Genomic DNA, 23,574 nt, shown 5'->3' on the forward strand with positions numbered 1-23,574 from the left:
TCGGTTAAAGGTTGGCTCTGGTGGCCATTTCCTATATGAGAGTACAAATATTTTCCAAAAAGACTTTGTGCGAATAACCTTTCTTGATTCTCTCAGGTTTATGATTTTTTGACAACATTTCTGAGTATAGTTTTCCGGTTTTATTTTGACTTGATAAACTAGCAGTTTGACTTTTAGTTTTGACTGAGGACTTATTGAGATCATTTATGTTAGGTAAAACACCTAGTGGGGGCTGGGTGGTCTCATGGCCTTGGAACCCCTGCAGATTTTGATTTTTTCTCCAGCCCTCTGGAGTTTTTTGTTTGTTTTTTCTATCCTCCCTGGCCATCAGTCCTTCCTTTATTCTTTGTTAATTAGTATTACCTGATTTTTATATATTTTTTCTTTTTTCATCTTGTAAAGCACTTTGAGCTACATCATTTGTATGAAAACGTGCTCTAGAAATAAATGTGGTTGTTGTTGTTGATTTTCTCTGTGTATTTTGACTGCGTCTCATTTTCTGGATCATCTCTTTTAAAATTCTACTTCTCTATGTTGCGACAGAATTTATTTGTGTCTTGTGAGCGATGACTCTGACATTTTGGAAAGAATCAGATCTGAGGGTGTTGTTTTCCTGTCAGCACCAGTCCTTCTCTCCAGTTGTTTTTACTGACTGCAAAAAGAGCAACCAGTCCAAAAGAGGGAGTAAAGCAGAAAAAAATGAAGTCATAAGGCAAAGCAAGATTTAAAGCTAAAATTCAAAATGGAGTACTGTCCAAGCCAAACCACAAAGTGAAAAAAAGCAGAACTTGATTCAAATACCAGTAATCAAAATTGTCAAAAGGGAAATTCGATTTATATTTAGTTCAATCTTGGATACAGAAGGACTGCTTGGATGACCTTTATACTGGCCTGACTGATGGTGCATCATGAGAAAAGTTTCTATGGAGACAGGCAATTCAAATCTGCAAAACTGTGATATGAATGCTCTAATTAAAAGTCTGATTACAGAATTAGAGTCCTTGGGAATAAACCCCCTCAAACCTCACTATAAATAAAGTATTTAGATTTTATATTTACACATACTAGTATACTGTTCCATATCACTAACTGGTGATCAAGGGCCTCATGTATAACGCAGTGCGTAGAACTCACACTATAACATGGCGTAAGCACAAAAGCCAAAATGTGCGTACGTACAGAAAAATCCAGATGCAGGAATCTGTGCTTACGCAAACTTCCACGTTCTTCCGCTACATAAATCCCGATCAGTGTGAAAAGTAACTCACGTGCACGCGCCTGCTGTCCCGCCCCCAACTCCTCCCAGAATTACGCCTCTTTGAATATGCAAATCAATATAAATAGCCCTTAAGCTCAGCCTTCTGTGAAAAGAAAATGGCAAAACGACGAGGAAAAATAGAACAATTTCAGCAAATACCAGGTGGAGGCAAGGAAAAACATACTATTTGTTGGTTTAAACGGTGGTATAAACAAGAAAAGGAAGTTGATCGAGTGACATAGCGTGTCGGAGAAACTCAAAAGCTCAAGTTCATATTGTCACACAGTGCCGGAAACAAAAAAGAAGTTGTCAGATATCAAACTCACCATGAAAAGGCGAGTTGTAGCCCACCGTCTGAGTTTCATATGAAAGCTTATTAGGGTACAGACAAAAAAAAGGCACACAGTGGCAAAAAAACACGAAATGTTAATCTCGAAATTTCCACTTTAATCACATAGTTTATTTTGTCATTAAAGTAGAACATCATAAACTTCATCTTAAAATCGTTTAATTTACTAGTTTCTCAAATCCCATCGTAACAAAAGTAGCATGCTTTGTTGTGTATTTGATCTTCTATGTGCTCTATGTGTGTGAATCACCACGTGCTTCCGTGCTTTGTCTTCCTCCGACAGGACACAGAATCCATTACATTCGTGATATTACAGCTCTCTGAATAATTAAAATACTGAGATATATACTTGATATAATTTTCATGATGATAGGAGTTAAAACATGTTATTAAACATGGGAACACGGTGGCGCAGTGATTGTGCGCAACCTTTGATGAAATAATTTATTGCAGCAGTACTGTCTCTTTCAAACGTACTAACCTCCAGTTCCTGTCCTTCCTTTTCTTTCTCCGAATACCCAATCGCCACACAATCAGCTCTGTAATAGACGTTAAGCCATCTGTAAGCTTAGAACTCCGATTCTTCAAAACTTTTAAGGAACATTGAAATATCTTCGTAGTGCATGTTTAATCATTCTATCCTTCATGCCAGTCCCAGTGAAGCGTACAGTGAGAGGCAGGAACAATCCGTGAATGGAGCGCCAGATCCTTGCTAGCATAGAGACACTGTGTCCTTTAATTATTAACAATAGAGATTATTTAAATGAAGTTAAAGTTTAATCTGTATAATATAATAAACATATTTTGCTGCATTTCATCTTAACAATTTTAGGTTGTGCAATATTATAACTGTAGTGCAAGTTTACAGTGAGGTGATTGTACTTATAAGTGAAGACAGTTCTACAAGGAGCACTTGATGGACTGATTGAGTGCGTTTAGAGCTCTTGGGATAAAACTCTTTCTAAACCGCGAGGTCCGTACAGGAAAGGTTTTGAAGCGTTTGCCATGTGAGAAGCAGCTCAAATAGGAAGCATGGCTGAGGCAGCATGTGCTTGATGCTGTATACCGATAATTCTCTTTCCGATCAGCTGCTCCGAGTGGTGCAGTGAGAGTAATATGGAAAAAGATGATCCGCTGTGGCAACCCCTAATGGGAGCAGCTGAAAGAAGTAAAATAAGGTGCAGTGAGAGTAACAACCCTAAAGCAGTTATGGTATTTGGAATAGTTTGGCCATTCCGTGGACCATTATATTGTTACAGGTTAATCATCATCAGATGCATTAAACTAATAAACAATATGCAGTTAATTTCAGTGTATTTATAAAGCCGCGTCAGTAATGTGGATCTAAAAAAGAAAGGGAAACTACACAGGAACAGTAGCACTGCTTTGACGCTGGGTGCCGCCAGTCTGCAAAACCGAGCGGAGAACTTGCGTACGACAAGGTATCAACAACAACAACAACAACATTTATTTATATAGCACATTTTTATACAAAAAGTAGCTCAAAGTGCACGGTACAAGGTACCGTGGAAATGTGTGTAGCTTTACACCAAGTTTAGGTTTTATACATCGCGATTTGAACGTGGAAACGTTCATACGCAACATTTATACATGAGGCCCCTGCTCATTTGGTACCACGTGCTGGAATGCCATGAACACCATGAGCGCCGCAGGGGACTGTACTTTCTCCAGTCCTCTTCAGCTTATATACATCGGACTTCCAATACAACTCGGAGTCCTATCACGTGGAAAAGTTCGCTGACGACACTGCTATCGTGGGCTGTATCAGGAGTGGGCAGGAGGAGTATAGGAACCTAATCAAGGACTTTGTTAAATGGTGCGACTCAAACCAGCTACACCTGAACACCAGCAAAACCAAGGAGTTGGTGGTGGATTTTAGGAGGCCCAGGACCCTCATGGACCCCATGATCATCAGAGGTGACTGTCTGCAGAGGGTGCAGACCTACAAATACCTGGGAGTGCAGCTGGGTCATACATTGGACTGGACTGCCAATACTGATGGTCTGTGCAAGAGAGGACAGAGCCGACTATACTTCCTTAGAAGGCTGGCGTCTTTCAACATTTGCAATAAGATGCTGCAGATGTTCTACCAGACGGTTGTGGTGAACACCCTCTTCTACGCGGTGGTGTGTTGGGGATGCAGCATAAAGAAGAGGGACGCCTCACGCCTGGACAAACTGGTGAGGAAGGCAGGCTCTATTATAGGCATGGAGCTGGACAGTTTGATATCTGTGGCAGAGTGACGGGCACTGAGCAGGCTGCTGTCAATCATGGAGAATCCACTGAACAGGATCATCTCCAGACAGAGGAGCAGCTTCAGCGACAGACTGCTGTCACCGTCCTGCTCCACTGACAGACTGAGGAGATCGTTCCTCCACCACACTGTGCGACTCTTCAATTCCACCCGGGGGGGTAAACGTTAACATTTTACAAATCTATCTAAACTTGTGGACAGTTCCCTATAGATGAGCAGCCCAGATGGGCCTATCAGTAGCTGGCAGTTGACCAATGTCTACCTTGATCCAGCTGAGACCATAAAGCATTAAAGGTTTTGTCTGGTTTGAGGTTTTGCAACCCAATGCTCCCCACCCCTTTAGCTCCTGTTTTGTTGATGCCATTCCTGAGGTGTCCTCATGTGACCATTCTGGCCTCTCAACATCAGTTGTTAAAAAGCCTTATGCAGTAATGGCGTCCTGCTAAACTTGAGCACCCCCCTGGCAGACAGCTCACTCAATCATGACAGATAAACCTAATGCACTGTGGGCCTAAGCGGCTTTTCAAAAGCACCAGTGCTCTGAAAGACCACTAATCTAGAAATCTTATGATTCAGTAGTCACTTAAATTAAGTCATAACTTTGTTAATGATTTTTTTTTTTTTTGGAAAATGTATTTTAAATTAGTCATTATGACTCCACATAAAGCCTGCTCCATATAAAGTTTTCAGCAATTGTTAAAATTCATGAAAAAAGAAGTCGGCTGATGCTTTGATATCATTTTGTAATTTCATTTTAAAGATTATTATGACAGAGCAGATACTTTAAAAGGATCATTTTACACAATTAGTACTCATGATCTCCTCTCTTCCTTTTTAGATAGACACATTTTTGAACTTTCATTCTGCATTTCAGTGTCAGGGAACCAACCCATGTTGGGATTCACATATAAAGACGCACTGGGATAATATAAAGTCACACAGGAAACCACAGCAAACCCTCAATGATTGTGGGATCTGAGCTAAAAACTGAATTCAGATGTTTGGTGCTGTGACTCTTCATTGATAGCCACTGCACCACCAGGACACCCAGCACCTATACATTCACCCAGCAGTTTCCTGATGTCATTTTTGTCACGTCAAAGACGTGGAGAGCCACTAGCGTCTGACACAAGGCAGGAACTTTTATGGCTACAATTTCTTGACCTTTCTTTTGCATTTTTTCTTGGCATTTTCTCTTTGTGTGGCTTTTGATCATGAAATTCTTAATTTGGGTGTTAGTTTCTTGTTTTGTCACATTTCTTTGGCATTATTGAAAAAAAAAATAAATAAAAATTCGGATGTGATTGTCATTAGGCTTTACGCCATAGGAATCAAAGTTACCCAAACTATAATGTAACATTTCAGTAATTATTTACCGCTCTGATGGTGATCATTCTGTTCATAAAATAGCTCATTATGATAGCAATTGACGAGAAAAATTCATAATTAATTGCAGAATAATTGTATTTGTCATAATTCTCGAGATATTATCAAAAATTAATTTCAGGGTTCTTCTAGAGTGCCACTTTCTCTTGCACGATTTGGCTCAAAAACTAATCAGCAGATCGTCATCTTCAGTATTAGGCGACCCTAAAACATCGAGATCCGTTGAAAACTGGAGATGGAAATTTTTGACGAATCTAAAGCTTTCACTCCTTCCCCACAGATGACAGGTTATGGTGGAGGAGTGTGCAAAGCAAAAATACACTTCTTCATCATCGTACAACACCTGATGTCATTGGAGCAACGGCATAAAAGGTTGCAACCGATGTCCCGTCTTTATCCAAGGTTGTGGATATGTTCAAATAGTTTAGCGTTTTAGTTTGTCTTTTGGTTTTTCTCATTATTGGCTTTCAACCACATCATTTTAACTTTGATGTTTTAAAAATGTTTTTGTTCTGAAATGGCTGTTTATTGATCACTAGCCAGACAGGTAATAGAATAATTTAAAAATATTTGCCGTCTCTTCCCCTATGTTTTACCTTCAGCTCCTTTCTTCTGTATTAGCGTGTGTAAACGTCTCTTAAACCAGCATTCCCTTTCTCGAGCATGATCCCATAAAGCATGTTTCTCAGTATCTGTCATTCTCTCGAGGTGCCTTTCTCGTCTCCTGTTCAGTTTTAAATTTCCCATCTCTCTGCATGACTTATCTGCCTTCACTTCTCCTCGTGCGTCTCACATTCGCATTTCCTCGATTGTCACATCACCAAAGCCAAACTGATCAATCAGATTCCTCAGCGAGACTGTACATACAGGCCTTAGTGTTTTATTATATACAGTGCATCCAGAAAGTATTCACAGCGCATCATTTTTTCCACATTTTGTTATGTTACAGCCTTATTCCAAAATGGATTAAATTCATTTTTTTCCTCAGAATTCTACACACGACACCCCATAATGACAATGTGAAAAAAGTTTACTTGAGGTTTTTGCGTATTTATTAAAAATAAAAAAACTGAGAATCACATGTACATAAGTATTCACAGCCTTTGCTCAATACTTTGTCAATGCACCTTTAGCAGCAGTTAACAGCCATATGTCTTTTTGAATATGATGCCACAAGCTTGGCACACCTATCCTTGGCCAGTTTCGCCCATTCCTCTTTGCAGCACCTCTCAAGCTCCATCAGGTTGGATGGGAAGTGTCGGTGCACAGCCATTTTAAGATCTCTCCAGAGATGTTCAATCAGATTCAAGTCTGGGCTCTGGCTGGGCCACTCAAGGACATTCACAGAGTTGTCCTGAAGCCACTCCTTTGATATCTTGGCTGTGTGCTTAGGGTCGTTGTCCTGCTGAAAGGTGAACCGTCGCCCCAGTCGGAGGTCAAGAGCGCTCTGGAGCAGGTTTTCATCCAGGATGTCTCTGTACATTGCTGCAGTCATCTTTCCCTTTATCCTGACTAGTCTCCCAGTCCCTGCCGCTGAAAAACATCCCCACAGCATGATGCTGCCACCACCATGCTTCACAGTAGGGATGGTATTGGCCTGGTGATGAGCGGTGCCTGGTTTCCTCCAAACATGACGCCTGGCATTCACACCAAAGAGTTCAATATTTGTCTCATCAGACCAGAGAATTTTGTTTCTCATGGTCTGAGAGTCCTTCAGGTGCCTTTTGGCAAACTCCAGGTGGGCTGCCATGTGCCTTTTACTAAGGAGTGGCTTCTGTCTGGCCGCTCTACCATACAGGCCTGATTGGTGGATTGCTGCAGAGATGGTTGTCCTTTTGGAAGGTTCTCCTCTCTCCACAGAGGACCTCTGGAGCTCTGACAGAGTGATAATCAGGTTCTTGGTCACCTGTCTGACTAAGGCCCTTCTCCTCCGATCGCTCAGTTTAGATGGCCGGCCAGCACTAGGAAGAGTCCTGGTGGTTTTGAACTTCTTCCACTTACAGATGATGGAGGCCACTGTGCTTATTGGGACCTTCAAAGCAGCAGAAATTTTTCTGTAACCTTCCCCAGATTTGTGCCTCGAGACAATCCTGTCTCGGAGGTCGACAGACAATTCCTTTGTCTTCATGCTTGGTTTGTGCTCTGACATAAACTGTCAACTGTGGGACCTTATATAGACAGGTGTGTGCCTTTCCAAATCATGTCCAATCAACTGAATTTACCACAGGTGGACTCCTATTAAGCTGCAGAAACATCTCAAGGATGATCAGGGGAAACAGGATACACCTGAGCTCAATTCTGAGCTTCATGGCAAAGGCTGTGAATACTTATGTACATGTGATTTCTCAGTTTTTTTATTTTTAATAAATTTGCAAAATCTCAAGTAAACGTTTTTCATGTTGTCATTATGGGGTGTTGTGTGTAGAATTCTGAGGAAAAAAATGAATTTAATCAATTTTGGAATAAGGCTGTAACATAACAAAATGTGGAAAAAGCGATGCGCTGTGAATACTTTCCGGATGCACTGTAGATGACTAGCTGTCCCACATGGCACTGCCCGCATAGAAGTGAAACAGGGCAGTGAGGAGGGCCCTGCCTGGCTCCCTACTCCTGACGGCATGCTTCCCCCTCCCCTCGGCCCACAGCCTCTGTCTTAGATTAGCTCAAATATATTGCTCCCGCAAGTGAACTATGATTCTTAGTGTGATGAGCGAAGTCGCAAAATGTTCAAGCAAATTCTAGAAAAAAACACGATCTATGCCACGCCCCCCTCCACTTGACCCACTGTGCCTCTGTCTTGGATTAGCGCAAATAAATCGGTACTGTAAGTGAACTATAATACTTAGCGCGATGAGAGAAATCGCAAAGTAAACTGGAATGTTCAAACAAATTATTGAAAAAAACCCAATCTAAATTCAAGTAGTTCTCTCGTGAAAAATGGACAGACAGACAAACTTTAGATTTAACATATGGAGAGCAATGAAGATTTAACATTTTAGGTACCAATGTTGTTTTTTTGCTGGCATCGCTGATTTGTCCACCTGTTGCTTTGTCACTTCAGTGGCTGCTAGAGGTGGGATTTGGAGGTAGCAACCTTCATCTTCAATAGGATGTCCACGATTCAGGAACAGAGAAAAGTGTCCAGATCCCGGTTTGACAAATTCATTCACAGGTCTGTGGAGGATTATTGTATTAAATGTAGAGCTAAAGTCCACAAATAGTACCCTCACGTGCATGTTTAAATTGTTCAAGATCAGTAAAAAGCATATGGAGTGCAGTTGAGACCACATCTTCTGTAGATTGGTTTGCCTGTTAGACAAAGTGATGGTGGTCCAGATCTGGAGAGGGGGTTGATGGAATTGATGTGTGACAACACCAGTCTCTCAAAGCTCTTGAAAATTATTGGTATGAGAGCAACTCGGTGACCATCATTTAAACACTTTTCTACTGATTTTAATGATGCTGGAAGGCTTAAGGCATGCTGGAACAGCAACCTGCTGTAATTGGAGGTTGAATATGATGGTAAACACTTCTGCTAGCTGATGTGATGAGAAGTTTGATTAGGGTTCAATGAGTTTTATTGCTGTATATACGCGTGTACCACTCGCACATTTTTTCCCAAAAATCAGCATTAGAAAATCAGGTGCGCGTCATACACAAGGAAATGTAATTCTGTAATGTTTACTTCTTCTTCTTGCTCTCTCTCTCTCTCTAAACGCTTACTATACAATCACAACGCATGTCGTACATGGGGCAAAACGATTTTCCAGATTTTCTTTATAAAAATTAGGTTGCGTGTCTTACACGAGGGCGCGTGGTGCACGGGCAAAAATGGTATTAGTTTTGTGCTCTTTGCTATAAAAAGTTTAGGCCTGAAACAACTTTAAAAAGACACCATTAGTTTTGTTAGAGAGGCCTCTTGCATTCCTGTCCTTCGTACTTGCTTTGTCTTTGAGTTTCTGCGAGTCAGGCTGCGAGTCGAGGTCATCATGCTCTCTGAGGAAGCAAACAGGCAAGCTTTGTTTTGAAAATGGCAGGATCTGAGCTTTTTTTCTTGGACTAAACAAACTGCATGTAAGGCCTTTTCCTGTGTGAGTAAAGGGTAAGCTCTTAAGTTAGCATATAAAATATATAAGCAATTAAATAGCATTTAGAAGTTTCACATCTAAATAATAATTCTCCCCGACAAAAGAACAGTATACCATTTCTCGTTACATTGACAACACATCGATAAGAGCAGAATACCAACTTACTCTTTCATCTCTATATTCTTCTCTCCTTAGCATATCTCCACTCTTTTAGCTTTAATTGCCTCCTCACTCTAGAGGATTGGGTCATGAACAGTGCCATTCTGGGGTATCCTGGATATGGGTCTTTTTGGCCGCTGACTGTTGAGCAAGTTCCTGACTGGGTTTCGCTCCTGAAAGCCTCCCTGGCTGAGTACTTCTGAATGCCTCCCTGGCTGCGTTCCTAACATCTACGGGAATCTTGTTATGATTACTTCCCTCAAGCCATACCTGGGCGGCTATGCTGCTTGGGACGCAACGAGGTCCATGCAACTTCCCTTAGATGACAGAGGTGCGAGGTTAGATCGAAGGCCGACCTAATGGGCACGGTTGACGGGCAACTGAACCCGGCATATGCTTCACCACGAAGCTCTTAACTAGCATATAAAATATATAAGCAATTAAATAGCATTTAGAAGTTTCACATCGAAATTGGCATCCATCCGTCTTAATAAGATAAATATGCAGTAGGCTCATTCCATTTGACCATCCTTTATGATCTTAACCATATCATATAGAGGATTGGGACAGGAATAATACCATAACAATGTATCCTGATTATGGGTCTTCTTGACCACTGATTGCTGAGCACCTGGCTGGGTACCAATGAATGCCTCCCTGGCTGCGTTCCAAAATCTATGGGAATCTTGTAATAATTACTTCCCCCTAGCCATACCTTGGCGGCTATTATGCCTTGGACGTAGTGGGGTGCATGCAACTTCCCTTAGATGACATGAGGACTAGGTTAGTCTGAAGGCCGACCTGAGGGGCACGGTGGACAAGCAACAATCATAACTCAGAAAAGGCTTCACCACGAAGCTCTTAACTAGTATATAAAATATATAAGCAATTAAATGGCATTTAGAAGAGAAGCATTAGAGTTGATTAGCTTAGGCAATAACATTAAACACAATGTATTATGATACTAGTTAGTTTTGAACACTTTAGGGACTTAAGAGTTGACAATAGAAAGCTAGGGAACTTGTTTCAGAACATTTGCCATGACATAAGCAGTAGTCTGGCCTCTGTCAGAACATCGGGCAGCTGTGTGCCATGGCTTAACAGTGCTGCTGCCTGCTTGCATGGGTTTTAACATTAGTACGCACATATATATTTCCCAGTAGCATTTGCAATATTTCTTTATATAGCTAAGTGATAATAGATAATACTAATAAGATATAGTAGCACATATGAGTGAACTTAAAGAAGCAATTTTTAAAGGCTTGTCTTTTTTCTTTTCTCTCAAGCGTGAAGCGCTGTGTCATGTCAAGGTTGTTTTGTAGCTTAGCTCTTATCAGTGCAGCTGTGTGCTACCGCTCACTGGCACAGCCACTTATTATGTTACCCTTAGCCTTACAGGATGCTAGTGCAACAAGTAATCATTTATTGAATTATTAATTAGGCAATTTATCCATGGGCCCCCTCATCTCAATTTAATTGTTCCTCAACTTAATTGTTAAGTTGGGAGTTGATTACCAACTGAAAGGCCAATGACCTTAACAGCCCAGGTTTAGGCCTTAAAAATAGAGGAAGGGGATCAGGTGATGCTTATCGCCAGATGGCAATTATGCCCTGCCAGCAAAAATATTGTTATGAGATGAATACTGTTATGGGGATGTCTCTGGGGCACCGGGTGATTGTTATGGGTAAAGGTGCTGAGTGGGGAAAACATCACGGGAACCTCCATACAGTAGACGCTGGGAACCTAGTCTGGAAGGGGGGCATTTAGAGATATGAACTGTAATATATCTGGGGCGCTCTGGACACTTGGGGCTCACTTCATGAATTCAGACAGGATTTATGTGCTCCGCCATTGTTTTCTATGCTGTGCAATAAAGTCTTAAATTCTGACTGCCTTTCTGAAGACTCTGCTTGTTTTTTCTGAAATTTCTCCACAACAATGTGCACCTACCTTTAATGCCCGTCCAGGCGCTCACTACTTTGTTGGCATCAGTTTTCCACAGTGCGCCTCTCAACTGGTGGTGCTGTTGAACCAACTATCTCATTCTCAGTATTTTTGGTCTATTCCTTTGACAAAAGCGCTCCTTTCAATGCTCCCTTAAAACCATTCTTTTCTGTGCCCTTTCTTTACGGGTGAATTCTTTAGGTGCTCACTGGTGGCTTATAGGATGAGATTACATGAGAATTGTTTGCATTTGTTTTTACGCAGATCTGAAATTCAGAGATTTGCTCAGCATCACACACTGGGTCAGAAGTGGGACGTCAATTGCTATCGCTGTGGCTAAGCTTCCAAAGCCCAAGCGCCAGGCCATTGGACCCACACTACAAACGTACAGGTCACCAACTCACCAAAAGGATGTTTTCTCACCAATCCACATAACCTCCCTGGGCACTGGAGTACCCATAAGAGTATAATTATACTTACGAAATGTGAAAATTAAAATTGAGTTTTTGAAAACATATGTGCCAACACTGTGAGTACAAACTTTACAGATAAACTGAGCTGCCGCTTGCCGCTCCAGAAGCAGTGAATACAGTGAGGAGCCTGCTGTAACGTGAAGTGAACTTATTTTGAAATAAAATCACCTTAGAAACCAAAGATGAATTGAAATTGACAAGTATCGATACGCTTAACGGCCTGGCCTTGAGAAAACCTTTCTTTTTATGTGATGATAGAAACAGGGCCAGTCTATGCAGAATTCACCTTGAAAACTATTCAGAAAATATGCTGCTTCTAAAAGACAGTTAATTGGTATTTAAAGCTTCTTAAAAAATATGAACGTAGAGCAGGCTGGCGCCTTCTTGGATTACCTCTCTACCTGTTTCTGAAAGACTGAAATGTAATTTGTAAGAATATCAAAAATGATTGAACAAAAAATACCTTTTATGAATGTACATTAACTAGATTGCATTAGGTGTAAATTAATAAAGCAACACGGGCAAATTAAATGCAATGTTTTAGAAAAACTTGTAGAAATTGTTGAAGAAAATGGAGTTTATTGATTTCAACGGCATCTTTAGAGAATGATAGAGAATGATTCAAATTTAGTTTAGAATTTAAGGGAAATTGTTAAAGCTTAAACTTTCATCCAAATTCAGCTCTCTGATAGTAATTGGTTTTGACGTCAAAAGAAAACTCCATGAAATAATTTGAATGGTGGAAGTAAAAAAATCACCTGATGCCAAATTTTTAGCCAATTTTCTCTTTTCACTTCCATAAAAGTCAGAGCAGTGTATACAAAGAAGTGTGTTTATACGAGATTGAGCTTTTGAATATAAAAGCCGTTCATTGGTCAAGACTCCTGTCTTCAGTTCAAAAGTTCAATCCCATCTGAATGCGTTTCCTCTGCATACAATACTCTGATTTCCGCTTTAACAAAAGGACAAGTGTCTGTGTTTGTGTATCTGTTATATGCCAATTGGTATTCGATTTGTAAATGCTGTGCTAATACTTGAGATGCTCCATCTGTTGGAATGAAAATTGCAATGTATTCTACTAAAGTATCTATCTATCTATCTATCTTTATCTATATTTTTATTTTATTTTTTCTCCAGCCGTCTGGAGTTTTTTTGTTTTTTCTGTCCCCCCTGGCCATTGAACCTTACTCTTATTCGATGTTAATGTTGATTTATTTTGTTTTATAATTGTGTCTTTCATTTTTCTATTCTTTAATATGTAAAGCACTTTGAGCTACTGTTTGTATGAAAATGTGCTATATAAATATGTTGTTGTTGTTATCTATCTATCTATCTATCTATCTATCTATCTATCTATCTATCTATCTATCTATCTATCTATCTATCTATCTACTCTACTAGCCACAGTATCTGTCAAAGACAGGAAACAGAATAATTAAATATTATTTGCTATCTATTGTCCACCAGTACTTTCAGTGCAATTTCTTCTGTATTGGGATGTGTGAACGTCTCTTTACTGGTGCTCTGTCTCTCAGGTATGTTCCTGTAAAGCCTGTAAAGTTTCTCATAATTTTTGAGACAACCTTTCTCATCTTCTGTCTAGTTTTATAATTCCCTTGTTTAAATGCAATTCTCAGTGTGTGCCCTACGCCTTTACTCCTCCTGTTGCATCTCACACTCGTACTTCTTCTTTTGTCACATTAACAAAGCCAAACTGACCAATCAGATGGCTCTGAGGAACTGGCCACACAGACCTTAGTGTTTTATTCCATAGTAGATGCATTAGAAAATACATTTCGATAGAAACATTAACACTAAATATGTCCAACAGTGGCCAGTTCGATGAGTAACACCAAGAGGACGGGATGAAAAGCCAAAGAAGAAAAGTCTATCATGAGGGCCAGTGAGTAACTGCTGGATAGACAGAAACCAGCTTATCCATCTCAATAAAAGAAGACGTGTCTGGGTGTTTGTATGTGTATCTGAGTGTCTGTCTAGTTGTATGGGTTAGGAAGAAAAATGTAAAACATGTAGAAGTAAGGGAAAAAAATTAAAAATGCTAAAAAAAAAATACCAGTATCTAAAAATAAAAAACTTGTCTTATCAACCTATCCTGTTAGCCGACATTATCCACCACAACAGCAGCGTAGCATCTGCTTGGGCGACATGAATGAGTTTTATAGCTGTAATGCTAATGACTGATAAATGTGCATGGTGGGCAATTGATAAATGAAAAAAAAAAATAATAAATTGATGCAAATGTTGGGAATCCAAAGCTCCGACATGAGTAAGCTAGAGTGGCCAAACCAGGCCAATGTGGTAGCGACCATTGCTGCATTTTCCCAGCAAAACACTTTGATTATAATTGTGGCCTGTTTGATGAGTAACACTGAGAGGAAGGGGTGAAAATGGATGGTTCTAGCCAAAGAGGAAAAGGCAGTCATGAGGGTTGGACTAAATGAACAACCAATGTTGTGTGTGAATTTCCCCTTGGGATTAATAAAGTATCTATCTATCTATCTATCTATCTATCTATCTATCTATCTATCTATCTATCTATCTATCTATCTATCTATCTATCTATCTATCTATCTATCTATCTATCTACCAATGTATAAAATCAGAAACACGAGGCCTATGTTGATTACTTAGATTTGAGCACATTTTAGACAGCTAGCACAGCTAGTTTAACAATATTTTATCAAAAAGGCATACGTTTTGCCTGTTGTGAGCATACAATTGGATGATGCAACATGTGGATTATGTGATATGAATAACGGCACTTTTTATTTTTTATAGTGTTTACTAGGGTCAGGCGTTGGTCTCCGTAGATATTTGTTCTATCAGAAACTTTGTTACATCTGTTCTTCGTGAAAACAAAATATTAACAATGTTCTCCCAGCTGTCACTACAAGCTACATGGGGTAAGTAACATTTAAAAAATATGTTTAGTTGGTGTGTTACTTTAATTGAATCTTTTATGACAAAATAAACCAGCTATTACCATTTTCAAATGAACAGAATTTGTCATTTTGACTACTAACTAATGTTTTTTCAAGTAATATAACAGATACAAGATTATCGTTTGACACATATTTTCTCCTATTTTGGTAATGTCCATAGGTAATTGAACCTTTGAGTACGTAACAAATCAGACCAGATTTCACATTATTCAATGCTACAAGTCTATGATTTTTGACAAAAAAATAAAAGCAATATTATAAGAGTCCATCTTTCATTTTCTTCTGTTAATTGAGGCTTCTATTTTATTCTGAATATCAAACACAAACTCTTTGAAATAAAATAATAGGTACATGTACAAAATTATTTGAACAGTTTGACAACATATAAAATGTTAGATGCAGTAAATAATAATTCCAGTTTTCTAGATGCATATTTCATCTTTCTCTCTTCAAGTCCTGCATTGACTGTCCCAGCAGTTTCATCTGCACTGTGCTGAAATGTTAAATCATCAATTGAATTTTCTTGTAACGTCACTATAAGTGGTTTTATATATTTGATAAAGAGAGTTCCCATTTGCTGGATATGTTTTGATCTTTTCATAAAAGAGACCCATGGTAGACAGGGTGCCAGATATGCAGGTTTTCTGTTATTTTTAAAATTGTTGTGTGCGTAAAATTTTCAATTTGATAGTAGTGTTCGCTATTTTTAATTTTTTTTCCAGACTTTCCCAACAGTCTAACAACATGCATGAAATCAATTTCAATCACAAAAATCATCGCCTTCAAACCCTCAATTGATTTTATATTGTGTTTTATGGTCTAAAGGGAATATACATCATTTATTGTTCGCGTTTTCAGCTGTCAATGGGTTGGAAATTTTTTCAGGACAAGGCAACCCGGCTGGTGGAGAATTTTAAGGGTTATTGGAAAAAAAAGTCATTGTGCATATGTAGCCGTGTCATAAGGCAATGTTAAATAGTTTAATTAGTCCCATTATATTTTATTTTGTTGTGGAGTGTGAACTTCCGCAAAATTTTGTGAACTTTAAACAGTAATTACGGAACCGGAAGTGCGGTGTACAAAGTTTCTTCTAATGTGTTTCTGGTTTTCTGGTGGGGCCGTTATTAATGTGACACATCTTGCATACCTCCTGAGCTCTTTTGTGGTTTCCCTCAGAGCACAGTGGATACTTGAGGTGGTAAGACGTGTTTTGGGCTCTACGTAATGTTTGTTAATGTTCTTGTACAAACTCTGCAATCTGTATATAGTTTTTTTTTTTTTGTTGTTGTAAAAAGAGGAAGCTCATTGTATCTCTGTAATATTTGTCCAGTACATTGTTATTTTAGCATGAGTCAAAGTTTTAAGAGAGAGATATAACTTTAATTCCTGTCGCCATTGTTACTCCCTTCATTGGAGCGGAGGGTATATGGTGTATGTGTTGTGCATTAATGCTGTCGCATTTCTACTTTTGTATGAAGGTACAATTAGTTACAATTTCCCTTTGGAGTTAAAAATTTAAGATTATTTTAATTGATATTAAAGTGTTTTTGAAAGTTTTGTTATACAGGGTGGTGCACGAAAAACCGAACTGTCGCCAATCGGCTGGCTCAAACTATTATACAGACGGGTGCCGTCGCGATCGTGGAGCCTCATTGTCACGATGGGGTCAGCAGCCCCAACTGTGCATAAGTAAGGAAGCTGTGAGCCAGTGGGTACAGATGTGCGTGAAAGAGATCCAGAAGATGTATTCTCTGCAACAGAGGACTGGAATAGTGGAGGCGTATGTGTCTCCCGGTTCTTTTAAGGAAATGCAAGACATTTTTGCACAGGTGTAAACCTACCAGCAAAGAGCAGTTTTCACGAGTTGGTGAAGAAGTGGCGTAACACTGGGTCAGTTAAAAACTGCAAAAAGGATTTGGACTCGTCCATTCATACACCTGCGTCGTAGCAGATATTCAGGAACGGATGACCAGAAACCACTAGGAAATCGGCACGTAAATTGGCACAATAAGCGAATGTTTCGCGCAGGTCTTGTCAACGTGTGTTGCACTCACTACAAATGAAACCGTACAGAATGACTTGTGTCCAAGAACTGAAGGACGACGACAACGAAAAATGTGTATATTTTGTTGCATGTGGTTCTCAAACAATGCAATTGGATTTTTGTATTGCATATCTTTCGTTTTGTGTACGGGCTAAGAAATGTATGTCAACGTTGGAATCGGAGATGGTTCGGTTTTTTCGTGCGCCACCCGGTACTTGGGAAGCCCTACAGTTCTATATGGAATTTAAATGTAGTGCTTATTGAACTTTTATGTTAGAAAGAATAGAATTATTTTGTATATACCTTATCTTGTATATTAAGTTGTATTTTATGGATGAAAGTAATTCACAGTACAGTGATCCCTCGCTATATCGCGCTTCGACTTTCGCGGCTTCACTCCATCGCGGATTTTAAATGTAAGCATATCTAAATATATATCACGGATTTTTCGCTGGTTCGTGAATTTCTGCGGACAATGGGTCTTTTCATTTAAATTACAGGCTTCCTCAGTTTGTTTGCCCAGTTGATTTCATACAAGGGACGCTATTGGCGGATGGCTTAGAAGCTACCCAATCGGTGCATGTATTACATATTAACTAAAACTCCTCAATGATATACGATGTACTTCCCAAGCAGATTGTTTGCTTTTCTCGGTCTTTCTCTGACATTCTCTGCGCCTGACGGAGGGGGTGTGAGCAGAGGGGCTGTTTGCACAGAGGCTGTTTGCCTAGACGATATGGACGCTCCTCTAAGAAATGCCGCTTTATCGCGGTGGCCCAAAAGCACGTATTGATTTTTTGATTGTTTGCTTTAATCTCGTGTGCTCTCTCTCTCTGACGTTCTCTGCTCCTGACGGAGGGGGTGTGAGCAGAGGGGCTGTTTGTTTAGAAGATACAGAGGCTACTCTAAAAAATGCTGATAGATTACCTTCACATTGCTCCCTTGTTTGCGGCTGCTTTATCGCGGTGCTCATACTTAAAAGCCCAACAGCACGTATTGATTTTTTGATTGTTTCTTTTTCTGTCACACTCTCTCTATCTCTCTGACATTCTCTGCTCCTGACAGCACTCGTTTGAAGAGAAGATATGTTTGCATTCTTTTAATTGTGAGAAAGAACTGTCATCTCTGTCTTGTCATGGAGCACAGTTTAAACATTTGACTAAAGGGTGTTATTTCATTTCTAGAGGGCTCTAATAATGCTAACAGTGTGGGAGAGTTTATAAGGGCTTAAAATATATAAAAATAACCATACAAACATATGGTTTCTACTTCGCGGATTTTCACCTGGAGGAGGGATTACTGTATTTCCTTTTTTATTCATATTCTTAAAACTCATGTCTTGCTTTTTTGTTTTGTTTGTTTGTTTGGCTCTACTATGTTATCGTTTATATATAAAATGGAAGTGACAGAGAAACAAAGAGAATAAAAATAAGGAATAAGAAATGGATTATGATTTATTGTATAATAATTCAATAATCCATCCATCCATCCATTTTCCAACCCGCTGAATCCGAACACAGGGTCACGGGGGTCTGCTGGAGCCAATCCCAGCCAACACAGGGCACAAGGCAGGAACCAATCCCGGGCAGGGTGTCAACCCACCGCAGAATAATTCAATAATGCATATTATAATTGTGTAACAGTATAACAAATTATATAATTTTTATAATAATATAATGTATAGTATAGAAAAATAAAAGCATAGATGCTCAAGATGGAACAGAGAGCAGTTGGTGTAAGTGTTGCGCATTAATACTGTCCCATACTTTTGGATAAAGGAATAAACAGGTTACTGTTCACAATCCTGGATGCTCATGGCACTTCATTCCATTGTATTTCGATCAATTCTAAATGAAGTTGGATACACGTAGTAAGATTCATGGCAAAGAAGGTCCAAAAACAAACGTTTGAATATTACTCCAAATCCATAACCAAAAACCAAAAATTTAATTCTTCAAATTACTAGAAATTCCTTACTGACAAGACTTTTCTTTATTTCGAAAAAAGTCCACAGAATACAGAGTGTGTGGCTCCCCTTCAAGGAAGATGGCTGCCAAAACCATATGACGACGGCCCCTTCAAGATAAATGTATACATATCAGACTCACCCCTTACGGATACATGGTGTCTTAGCAACCAAACTCAAATTGCTGTAGGTAAAAAGGTCATCGATGAGTTGCCAAAATCTGTAAAAACAAAGGTTACGGATTAAAATACATACAGAAATTCAATCCTGACAGTGTTGAGTGACATTGGATTGGATACGATTGACTCAAAAGTGGGTTAGTCAACCCTTGGCAGTAAAATGGTGAAGATGCATTGGTAGAACTTTGGGTTTTAACCATTAAAGCACAAAAAGGGAGGTTACTTCATGCCATGGAAACTACAACAAATAGAAGTGTCACAATTGAAATTGTTGTTGAGAAAAAACACTAAATTAAATTTAACTCGTACATAATTTTGGGAGTATTAGGTTTTGCCTAATGGAAATGGTAATTTTACTGTACTTCTTGCACAAGACAGCATCAGTTATGAGAGAGCAAAGAGTAAGAAGACATCACAGAATAGTCAGAACTCACAATAATTAAATGAACAAAGCCCAGATTTCTAGTCAAAGAACAGAAAGCTAAAATGGTTGCACATAACCAGAAACACGAGATGTAATCCGTAGTCAAAAGGCAGAAAAGAAAACTAAAAAATAAGAAGAAGAAATGATGTTAAGGTTTTTCTTCTTTTGTGAATCCAATAATTTCCAACCAGGAAAAAAATTGACGAGACAGTCTGGCTCATGCAGTGGTAGGGAGCCTAGACAGCCATTATCATAGTTTATTTCAGTGGTTCTCAATCTGTGGGACGGGCCACCCAAGGGGGGCGCAAAGTAACAAAAAGGGGGTGCAAAGATGTAAAAGAAAGAAAACAAGAATCGAAAATATGAAAAATACATCTATTGAAACCAAAATAAATTAAGTTAAACTACATTCTGATACTAGAAAAATAAATATAGAGTTAGATAAATGTCGATAAAAGTTAAGTAGGTATAATAAAATATGCATCTATGATATATCATTAATTAAAAAAGAACAAATTGGTATTAGTGGGCTCCTTTCAAAAAAACATTAGGGGGCGCAATTAAAACTGTTATGAAAACTCGGATCGCAAATACTTAAAAGGTTGAGAAACGCTGGTTTATTTCACAACACATTGATGATTTACATTTATGCTGGTGTTTTTAGGTTTCAGTCCCCACTAGAGGTAAAGATTTAGTCCAAATCCATTTAAAGTCATACAGCCCACTGTATTTGTTGCTCCAGATTTGATTTTAGCTGAAATCTAAACACATTATTTGCTTGGGTTCTGCGCTGCAATTTTTCTTCTAGGATCTGAAAAGCCTTGATGCCACCATGAAGTTGTGTCTACTGTCACAACCACTTCACCCACAAAGATCCTCAGTTGTAGTAAACACCTTTTGCTGTGCAACCCTAGTGGATTCCAACTGCATAAAACTCATTGTGGTTATTAATGCACGGACATTTGGACCTTTGAGAATTTGGAATTGATGGGGGAGCGGGGGTAATGCCTGTCATTGCAGGGATAGACAACTACATTGAGTCAAAATGTAGACGAATAACGAATAGACATCTGGTGGATCTTTATATGATACTAGAAAAAAGTTCCTTTGCTGTAAATGTGCTAGATATGACATGATCCCTCTTCACTTGCTTGATCAAAACTCTCTCATCCTGTTGCCTGGACATAACAATTACTCTGCTGTCACTTAAAGCAGCACTGACTTACAATAAATCATTTTTCTATCTATCGAGACAACTGGCACTCTTTTACGGATGAAGTTGTGTTCTACTTGTGTGTGTTTTTTTTTTGTTGCACTTTTGCTTTTTTACTGACTCTCTTTAAATATATTAGAATTGTCTATTTTTTACTGATTTTTATTTTGTTTTTATTGTCTGTCACAATTTACTAATTAAATTTTTTTATGGGTACTGCCATTTTCATACACTTGAATGCAGTCATATTGTTTACTGTTGCCATCCTATTTGCTGTCACATGGTCCATGTAGTGCTATGTGATATCACATCCCAAAAATGATTTAAGATAGTAGTGTGCAACATTTGGTATCCTATCTTTGAGATAATAATAAAAATAATAATAATAAGAAGAAGGAATTTTATTTATAAATTGCATTTCTTAAATCTAAATTGCAAAGAACATAAAGAAAAAAACTGTGAAAAACACTGTATAACAAACACTATAAATATACAACAAAACAGGATTACATTAACAGAATAAACACACATCAGCACTGCCATATACTATTATTAAATTATTATATTATATTATTATATTATATTATTAATATTAAATGTATGGTTTTGTTGTTCATCTTTCTGGTGAGCAGAACTTTGGTTGACCCTAAAGACGGGATTTCAGGTTTGTATGTCTCATTTCCTGAATTATTAGTACTATTATTAGTGCTGTTTTAAAAATGCCAGGAGGATAACAAGAAAAAAGGCAGGAAAAGAACAGAAGCAAACCAGAGTAGTGACTGTCACAACCACAAAAGGAACCGTAGCAACACTCAGACCACCTGGCAAGGAAAAAGCTTCAAATCAACTAAAATTCTGTTCCAAGCAATACATGAAAGTGTTCACTCCCTAGGTGGGCCCGTCACAGGTTTGTTTTTAAGGCGCCACACTGATTTTTAAAATATCTATGGACTTTTTGTGTCAATTCTTTTGGTTTTGTCCCAAAAATACTATTCACTTATGACCTTTAAGAAATCTTTGTTGTTTGGAGCCGCCATTTAACCTTTTGTTGTTAATATACGGCAGCACTTCTAACCACTATACTCAATACAAATTTGAACTATACAACCTTTGAAGCAAAATCTATCTGTTATAGAATAAAACACTGAAGTCTGTGTGTCTAGTCCCTCTGAGCAATGTGATTGGGCAGACTGGCTTTGGTGTGATTGGTCAGTTTGGCTTTGGTGACGAGACGAAAGAGGAAATGCAAGTATAAGTAGGACAAAAACGGCATGGGAGGCATGCGGAGAGTCACTTTCAAAGTGGGTAAGTATAAAAGCAGACAGAATGCAAGAAAGACGCCAGGAAAATAACGATGGAGTCTGAGGAGCAGGCTGTATGGGAACACACTCAAGAGACGGAGTGCTGGTTAAGAGATGTTCCCACACACGCAAATACCGAGGAGAGTAGCTGAAAGTGTGAGTAGAGTAAGAGATAGCAAATCTCTCTATTATGAAAAAAATATTGGGGTTGGGGAGACTGGAGAAAAGACATGATCTTCTTGGAAGACAATTTGACGTCTCGCGAGAGACACTTTAACATCACGCAAGACCAGACAGTGAGATATTTAAAACAAGTTCACGGACATCTAACTTAGCAGTTGTTGGAATGCGGTTGGCAGACACACTTCATGTGCTCCCAGCTCTTAAAACAATGACAAGCGACAAACAAAACATGCAGCTCGCCAGCAGCAGCAACAAGCCAGCAGATGATCTGACCGTTTCTCCTTATCATGCGTTCAGCCCCCCCTTCACAACACGAGTGGCAGAGACACGAAGTGGCAAAAGGACAGCTGCTGTACAGGCTTTTAAATGATTGACGAGCAGCGTGACAAACAGAACAGGTAGCTCGCCATCAGCAGGAGCAGAAAGACAGCAGCTGATCCGACAGCATCTCCTTAGCATGCGTTTAGACCCCCACCCCTCACAATGCAAACAGCATTATATGTCCTGCGTGATTTAACCACGCCCGGAACTGGAAATAAAGGACAAGTATTGTTTTTGCAACGATTTTAAAGTAAAAGTGAAAATAATGCATATGTAACAATTCCCATGAAAATAACAATCTCTTTAAATTGTATATCCGGTAAACCAAACCCGGGGGTGGGCGAGCGAAGCGAGCAGGGGGTGGAGCCCTCTAGTATTTTTAAATTATTCTCTTACTGTTTTCGACAGGTTGCATGACTAGTAATTTAAAAAAGGCACACAAGGGTCTAACAATTACTTAAGCCAGCATCGCTTTACACAACGCCAAGTCAAAGAATATATTGCACTAAACAACTACATCTTATTGCCTTGAGCTATGAATTTCAGAGGGTGACTGCTTACATGACTTCCTCGTGACTTTTCAGAACAGTTTTAAATTTCTTTAATATCACAACTTTGTCTCATTTTGACAGTCAATGAACGCACTGTCTGTCAGCGTCAGGATGTTTTCAGTGTTTGGTGAATTCAGTGGCAAACTGAGCTTGACGTTCTCCTTTTTCCATTTTGTCATGTAACAACAGACATAGGGCAGAGAAGCCTTTCCTCAGTTTGTATGGTTCAAAATCACTGTTATATTTGCCACTTGTTTGTGCTATTTTTTTCTTATTTTGTGTTATTCTGTTTTCATGGGTGTGTACCTGTTTTCAAGGGTGCTGAATTCATTTGAGTTTTTGTGGATTCGGCTGCTTTAACAATGTTAAAATATTTTTGTGTCGTTCCATGATGCTGTCTTGGATCTCATGATCGCTGACATTTTTTTTGCAGGTTTATGTGTTGCTTACTATGCTCTTGCTACAAAGTGGCACCTGGAGATGTTTGCCTTTTGAT

At 39.0% G+C, this 23,574-nt stretch overlaps 1 long non-coding RNA gene across 1 annotated transcript in view; it reads right to left on the reverse strand.

The window, feature by feature from the left end:
- LOC120515043 overlaps positions 1-23,574 on the reverse strand; it is a 551,425-nt gene that overhangs the window by 90,509 nt on the left and 437,342 nt on the right. Inside the window, exon 4 of the long non-coding RNA XR_005630571.1 lies at positions 19,049-19,126. This is a non-coding gene — a long non-coding RNA (uncharacterized LOC120515043). The remainder of the gene's footprint in view (positions 1-19,048; positions 19,127-23,574) is intronic.

The sequence above is a fragment of the Polypterus senegalus genome, chromosome 14 (genome assembly GCF_016835505.1).
Source record: "Polypterus senegalus isolate Bchr_013 chromosome 14, ASM1683550v1, whole genome shotgun sequence".
Lineage (NCBI taxonomy): Eukaryota > Metazoa > Chordata > Cladistia > Polypteriformes > Polypteridae > Polypterus > Polypterus senegalus.